Source organism: Echinops telfairi, unplaced genomic scaffold, assembly GCF_000313985.2.
Source record: "Echinops telfairi isolate 266 unplaced genomic scaffold, ASM31398v2 ScPeMD7_7;HRSCAF=31, whole genome shotgun sequence".
In the NCBI taxonomy this organism is placed as follows: Eukaryota; Metazoa; Chordata; class Mammalia; order Afrosoricida; family Tenrecidae; genus Echinops; species Echinops telfairi.
Window position 1 is genome coordinate 10,620,365 of NW_022103904.1, and position 6,854 is coordinate 10,627,218.

The following is a 6,854-nucleotide window of genomic DNA, read 5'->3' on the forward strand; positions in this document are numbered from 1 at the left end:
CCATTCTCCTGCTGTTTCTATCAACAGGACCCCCTCCCTCTGACGGCCAGTTCTTTAGACGTGGTCAGCTGAGACACTGAATGGCAACTTTCTGTCTATCTTAGGCCAAATCAAATCCTTCGGTAAAGTAGCCTTCTCATTTTTTTAAACAAGTTCAGGATGGGGATACAAGGATTAAAGAACTCTTCATCCAAAGCAAATCATCTGGAGTGATGGGACAGTTGGCAACTGACCTTTCCATCTAAAGAAACCACAATCAAAGGAGTCCAGCTGAGAAAGGGAACATCCACGGTCACCTGAATGACACTTGATAACAACTCAAGGTTGGAAACTCCGAAGGGTTCCAAGGAGTAAGACTTCTGATTGCAGGAGGTGGATTTTCCTGGAAGAGAGTGTATTTGTCAGACTGAGAAACGAAGCGGGTGTGTATGTCGACAGAGGCCATCACTTTGATAGAGCAGAGTCAGGCCAAGTAATGTGATGAACATACGAAGGCCTGAATTTTGCTAACAGAATTCATCAGCATATTTCTTAACATATTCATTAATAGATACCTTTTGTTTTCATTATCCGTCTTAGGGGCATGTTATCTACCTGACACACTGGCCAAAGGGTTTGCATTTGCCTTCACTTGTCAGCCACTTGGTAGAACCGGTGCCATGTGCCTGTGTTCACCGATGTGGTCTCTGCCTCCAGTGTGGAGACTTTTCCTCTGAGTAGAACAAGAATAGGTCTGAATAGGTAGGCTACCGGCTTCATTTGTCTTATGCTACAATTCTCTTTTGAGATGGCCAGGTAAAGGGTTGTCAATTTACTGTAAAAGATGCAACAAGTTAGCTAAGGGGGAACAAGAAAAGGGCTTGCTTGACTTGCTTTCTTCTACGGATATATCAGATGTGTCCTTCCAGCTACCAATCATATAACGAAACTGCATGTGCTCTGTAACACTGATAGAAAACAAGCTTAACCCTCTGAAGGTTGGGAGAAGGGAAACCTGCTGGTGATGAGCCTGTAGGGCCTAGTAGTTGCACCTGTTTGCATGACCCCAGTCACTGGCTAGTGGGCTTTGCCTGATTTGCGACAGAACACTGTTGCAGAGGCAAGATTTTCCCACTGAAGAGATAGTCTTTTTCAGTAATAACAATTATAAAGTCACTTCCCTACTCAGCAGCTGTTTCTACCTTCATCTAGCCAATTTTCCCCTTAGCGCTTGTCCTTGCCAAAAACAAAGGTGACTTCTGATGTCACCTGAACTTCATTCAGGACAGCTTCCTCATGTATAATGAAATGGTCTGCTTCAATAGCTAACTCTCTGACTTGCTAAGCATGCTGGGCTGACCGTGAGGTACTTAGATATATTTGAGAACATATGGCTAGACAGAATCTCCCTTCATCTTCCAGGGCTGGGGGCACTCTATTCACTATCTCTCTCAAAACCCCACCCTCTTGGTCTTGGGTATGGAGAGTTTCAGTTGTCTTTGAGGGGACGTGTGGATGGATGGGAAAAGATATATCATGGAGGCAAGTCTGGATCTAAGCTGGAAAGGTTTCATAAAGAGCCACGGTTAAGGGAAGTCAATTGCATCCTTCAACCCATATTATCTATTTACATGTTGTTGTTAGGTACTGTTGAGTTGACCTTGACTTGGGGGACCCCAATGCACAGGTTGACAAAACATTACGCAGTATTTGCCATTCTCACTGGGACTGGGGCACTGATCTACAGGGTTCTCAATGGCTGATTTAGAGTAGACCATCCAGCCTTTCTTCCTACACAGGTTTAGTCTGAAAGCTCCACTGAAAGGTGTTCAGCACTGAAGCAACATGTAGACATCCGCTGACAGGTGGATGGTGGCTGCACATGAGGCATACCTGGGTCTTCATATGAAAGACAAGAACCTTACCCCTGAACCGCCAGTGCCTCGATGCCCATGTGGTTGTTGTTGTTGTGAGTCATGGAGGTAGTTAGTTTATTGCGCTAACCTGGCCGATAAACACACGTGGGATTAATTGAAGGGCAGAGAGATAAATGGCTCTGTGAGCCCCGCCTCTCTTGTCTCTTGCTCTTTGGTCATCGGACCAGTGTGCGTCTGCCTTGTTCTGTGCCTCAATTTGCATGTTATACTACCTGTGGGACACCTAACCCATGGACTATGTTGCTGTAACTTGAGGTTCCTTCAAGACCAGCTTCGCACACCATTGGAATTTACATCTCTTGAGCTGGGGACTGTCGGACCCTGTCATCTGGCTGACTGTTGTTGACCTCCCTTGCTGTTTGCTGCCTGTGCGCGCAAAGCCTGAATTGCTCTACAGAGGACTACCCGGCGGCCCTCAAGACTGGAAAGACTGCCAGTGTCTCACAACTGTCTCAACAGAGTGAGTTTCCCTGAGCCATTTGTACTGCTTTATAATTTAATTAACTGTTTATTTCTTGTTATGAATAGCTATCTATATAAATATATACATATTTATTAGCATTCTGGTTTTGTTTCTCTAGAGAACCCTGTCTAACACTTAACCACTCTAGAGAGCCCTGTCTAACACTTAACCACTCCTCGGTCCACGTGCTCCCTGACCTACCTCTTCTCTTTTTCTTTCAAGCTTTCATTAAAGACTTGCATTTGTGTATGTGTGTGCCACCATCACCACTATTTAATTTAAAAAATGTTTCACATCTCCAACAGAAACTCTTGTTTCCATTAAGCCAGTGGTGCTCAACCTTCCTAATGCGGCGACCCTTTAATACAGTCCCTCATGTTCTGGTCACCCCCCAACCATAAAATTACTGTTGTTGCTACTTCATAACTGTAGTTTTGATACTGTTATGAATCAGGCAACCCCTGTGAAAGGGTCGTTCGATCGCCAAAGGGGTTGCGACCCACAGGTTGAGAACCGTTGCTCTAAGCAGTAACTGCAAATCTCCCACTCTTTTCAGCCCAAGGTTACCACTAATCATTATCATTATCCATTTGCCCTTCTAAATCATTCATATACATTGGGTCATGTAATATTAGTCATTTAGTGCCTGATTTATTTCACTAAGCATACTCATTTCTAGGTTCACCCACGTTGTAGCATGTATCAGAACTTCATTTCTGTGTATGGCTGAATAACACTTCAGTGTAAGCACATCTCACAGAGGCCCTGGAAGTGCCAAGTGTGGGAGGTTTGAGTCCTCCCAGAGGCTCCTAGGAAGAACAGTCTTCCCATGCACTTCTGAAAACCCTGTGGGACATAGTTCTATATTGACAGACATGGGATCCCCATGAGCCACTGGTGATATATCACATTTTGTTTACTCGTTCACCTGTGGCTTCACCTTTGGGTTGTCTCCACCTTCTGGCGGTAAAGTTTGTTTTAACGATTTCAGACTTCCATCACTCTGCTCACAGGAAATGAGATGACTGGACTCAGGATTCAAGGGAAAGAGCTTTGTGCATTCTGGGTCCCCATGGAGATAGCGATGGAAACTGGTGAGAGTACCCGCAGCGATCGGATCTTGGGGAAGAGTAGTGGGAGGCAGCAGCCCTGCTTTTTCTTTCCCTGTAGGATTCTCACCTTCTTTTCATATTTGGCTATTTAAAAAAAGAAGTGGGTTTCCCTCACCTACCCACCTAAGGACCTGTCCTATCAATGTAGACCATGAATTGTTCTGTTTTTTTTTAAAGTTCCAATGAGATTCCTGAGAGACATATATAAAAATTTTTTCTTGAGAATTCCAATCCTAGCTACATATCCAAAAGACTTGACCACTGATGTCCAAACAAAAGATTGTATATAAATATTTATAGTCCCATGAGTCACAATAGCTACAAATGGAAACAATCTGAATGTCCATCAGCTGACGAATGAATATGCAAACTATGGTATGTCGATCTAACCCATTGCCCTCAAGTTCGTTCTGGTACGTAGCGGCGCCATAGGACAAAACATAACCGCCCTGTAAGGTCTCCGAGGCCGGCACTCTTTTGTGGAAGCAGACTGCCACATTCTTTCTTCTGTAGAGCTGCTGGTGGTTCAACGTTAGCAGGAGAGTACATTAACCCCTAGGCACCTAGATAGAGCTCCTAATGACATGTATCTATAGTAGAATAGTGTTCAGCAATAAAAATAAATAATGACACATACTCTCGCTGATACATACTATACAGCATGACAACATTCTACTACGTGAAGTCAGTCAAACACAAAAAGGTAATTATTGTTTGATCCCACTTTTAAGAAATACCTAGAATAAGCAAATGCATACAGACCAAAGTTTATTTGAGGCTACCAGGGGTGAGTGGGAGAAGGAAGAGAGACATTATTGCTGAAAGGACACAGACTCTCTGTTATAAGACAACCCAAATCTACTGAAGTCAAGCTAATTCCAACTCACGGGGACCCTAGAGGACAGGGTAGACCTGGCCTCCGGAGTTCTGCGCTGTCAATCTCTGTGGAGGCAGGCTGCCTTCTCTGTCTCCTGTGGTGGGGCTGGTGACCTGTCAGCCTTTGCCCAACACCTCACCTACTCTGTTACCATGGCTCCTTGAGTCTGTTGTGAATGAGGAAAAAAAGTTGGGAATGGATAGTGGCGATGTGTAGTTACTCACAACCCGGTGAGTATAATTAATATCACTGAATTGTACATGTAACAGTGGTTGAAATGGCAAGTGTTTTATTATATATGCAACTATTATAATATCACATATTATAGTTACATATTTTTCCTACAACAAATTTTTTGAATGAATGAAACAATGATACAGGCTACAACATTGATGACTTTTGAAAAAATGATGCTAACTGCAGAAGCCAGTCACAAAATGCCACGTTTCACATGAGTCCACTCATGTGAGTGTATAGAGTAGGGAAATCTTTGGAGGCAGAAAGTAAGTTAGTGGTTAAGCCTAGGAGGATTCGGGAACCAGAGAGGTGATAGCACAAGTATATAAAATTCCTTTTTGAGATAATGAAAACTGTCTCAAATGAACATATCTGTGAATATGCTAAAAATTGAGTTATACAGTTTAAAAGGGTGCATTGCATGGTGTTTGAATTATAAGAAGTTAATAAAGCTGTTATCCAAAACAAAAAGTTACCTAAGAGATAGTTGCCAATATCTAGGTAGCAAGCAACGATGAGCCAACGCTCTACATTATACATAGAACAGAGGATGGTTCTAACTTGCCCTAGGTAATGTAGAATAAACTCAAGATGAATGAGCAGCATGTTGGTACGTTGACTAGTTATTAATTACTGGCTAAAAGGCTTGGGGGGAAGGGAGACATTGGATGTATCACTCAAATGTGCCCTGACATAAGCCACATGGGTAGAGAAAGAGGATCAAAAGGGAGAAAGGAAAACACAGCTGAGATAGCATCACACTCACCCCCTCTTCAGCGTTTCCTAAAGTCCTCTCTGTGTCTGCGCCGGGACAAGGCTGGCAGTGCCATCTGAGTGGGGTGCCCCATCCTAGCCCTGTCTCCCTTCTTCCCTTCTCTTCAAGCCTGCCTTGGACTGAATTCTCCCAGCCACAAACACACAGTGTGCAGATTGAATGCCCCCCCGCGCGCCGAGACTGGTACCAGTGGGACTTTCCTGGAACCCTGTGACTCAACTTGGCTACTAGGAGACCTTCTTCAGAGGCCAGAGTTCCGACTGGCCGGGATGGTGTTCCTTTCACTGGACAGTGAGAGATTCGGCTGCAAACATGGCGCGGGCACTCTCACCTGAAATGATTCAAATTGTTTATCACGGTGGTCCTGAAAAATATATTTGCCCAGGGCCTTTCATACCCTGTGGAGCCCTGGCAATTTACTGGTTACATGTTGGCCTTTGAGCTATTTACATGGTCAGCAGTTCAAACCCACCAGCTGTGGGGGAAAGATGGTGCTTTCTACTCCAGTAAAGAGTTTGTTTGGAAACTCACAGGGGTAGTTCTACTCGGCCCCGGAGGGTTGCTGTAAGTCTACATCGACTCGATGGCGGTGAGGTTTTTGTTTCTTCATTCCCTAAAATCTGCTTCGAATGACAGATCAGTCCAGTTGCCTGCAGTGGGAAACGAGGAAAAGCTCTCCCCAACTTTAAAAATACCAGTGAGAGAAGGGGAGAGCTTTTCCTCCCCATGGCCCTGTCAGTCAGAGCCTATAACCCCTCCCTCTCTGAATCCTTTCATCAACCCCCCTGCCTGGCATCCGAAGGTGCTATGATTTGGTTGAGGCCCCATTAGGGATGGGTAGTTTTGCTTACGTGGGAGGTGGGCAGAAGCTGCTGCTATTTATGTACTGGGTGTTTGTGTGACAAATTTTCTTCTAAGTTTTATTTGCTTTGATGCTGTCGAGAATACAGGCAGCACAACCAACATGCGCCAACTCAACATTCCTACATGCATAATTTAGTGACATCGATCACGTTCTTTGATTTGTCATTCTCATCCTCCTTTTTTTCAGTTCTTCTCCCCTCCCTTGAACATAAACCCACTGCTCTCTAAAGATCCTGTCCACTCTTCCCGTGGTTATTGTCATTTGACAGAGAGGATTTTTTACAGAGTGCAGATCTCTTTTCACTGCTTAAGCTAAATTATTGTTCAGTTTTAAGATGGCTTCAGGGGAATATTTCTGGTTGAAGGCCGACCCACAGCACACGGGCACCCACACATGAGGACCTGAGGCCAGGGAGCAAGCAGCATGGCCTGAGCCCAGAGCAGGGTTAAAAAAAGAGAGGAGCTGATACCAAGGGCTCAAGTAGAAAGAAGATACTTTGAAAACAATGATGGCAACATATGTACAAATGTGCTCGACACGATGTATGGATGGAATGTGATAGGAGTTGTACAAGCCCCCAATAAAATGATTTTAAGAAGAGAGAGAGAG

At 44.3% G+C, this 6,854-nt stretch overlaps 1 protein-coding gene across 1 annotated transcript in view; it reads right to left on the reverse strand.

Moving 5' to 3' along the window:
- Positions 1 to 5,449, reverse strand: part of LANCL2 (LanC like 2) — a 65,670-nt gene extending 60,221 nt beyond the window's left edge. Inside the window, exon 1 of the mRNA XM_045286380.1 lies at positions 5,372 to 5,449. The gene's annotated coding sequence lies outside the window, so the exon portion shown is untranslated. The remainder of the gene's footprint in view (positions 1 to 5,371) is intronic.
- Between the last annotated feature and the right edge of the window lie 1,405 nt (positions 5,450 to 6,854).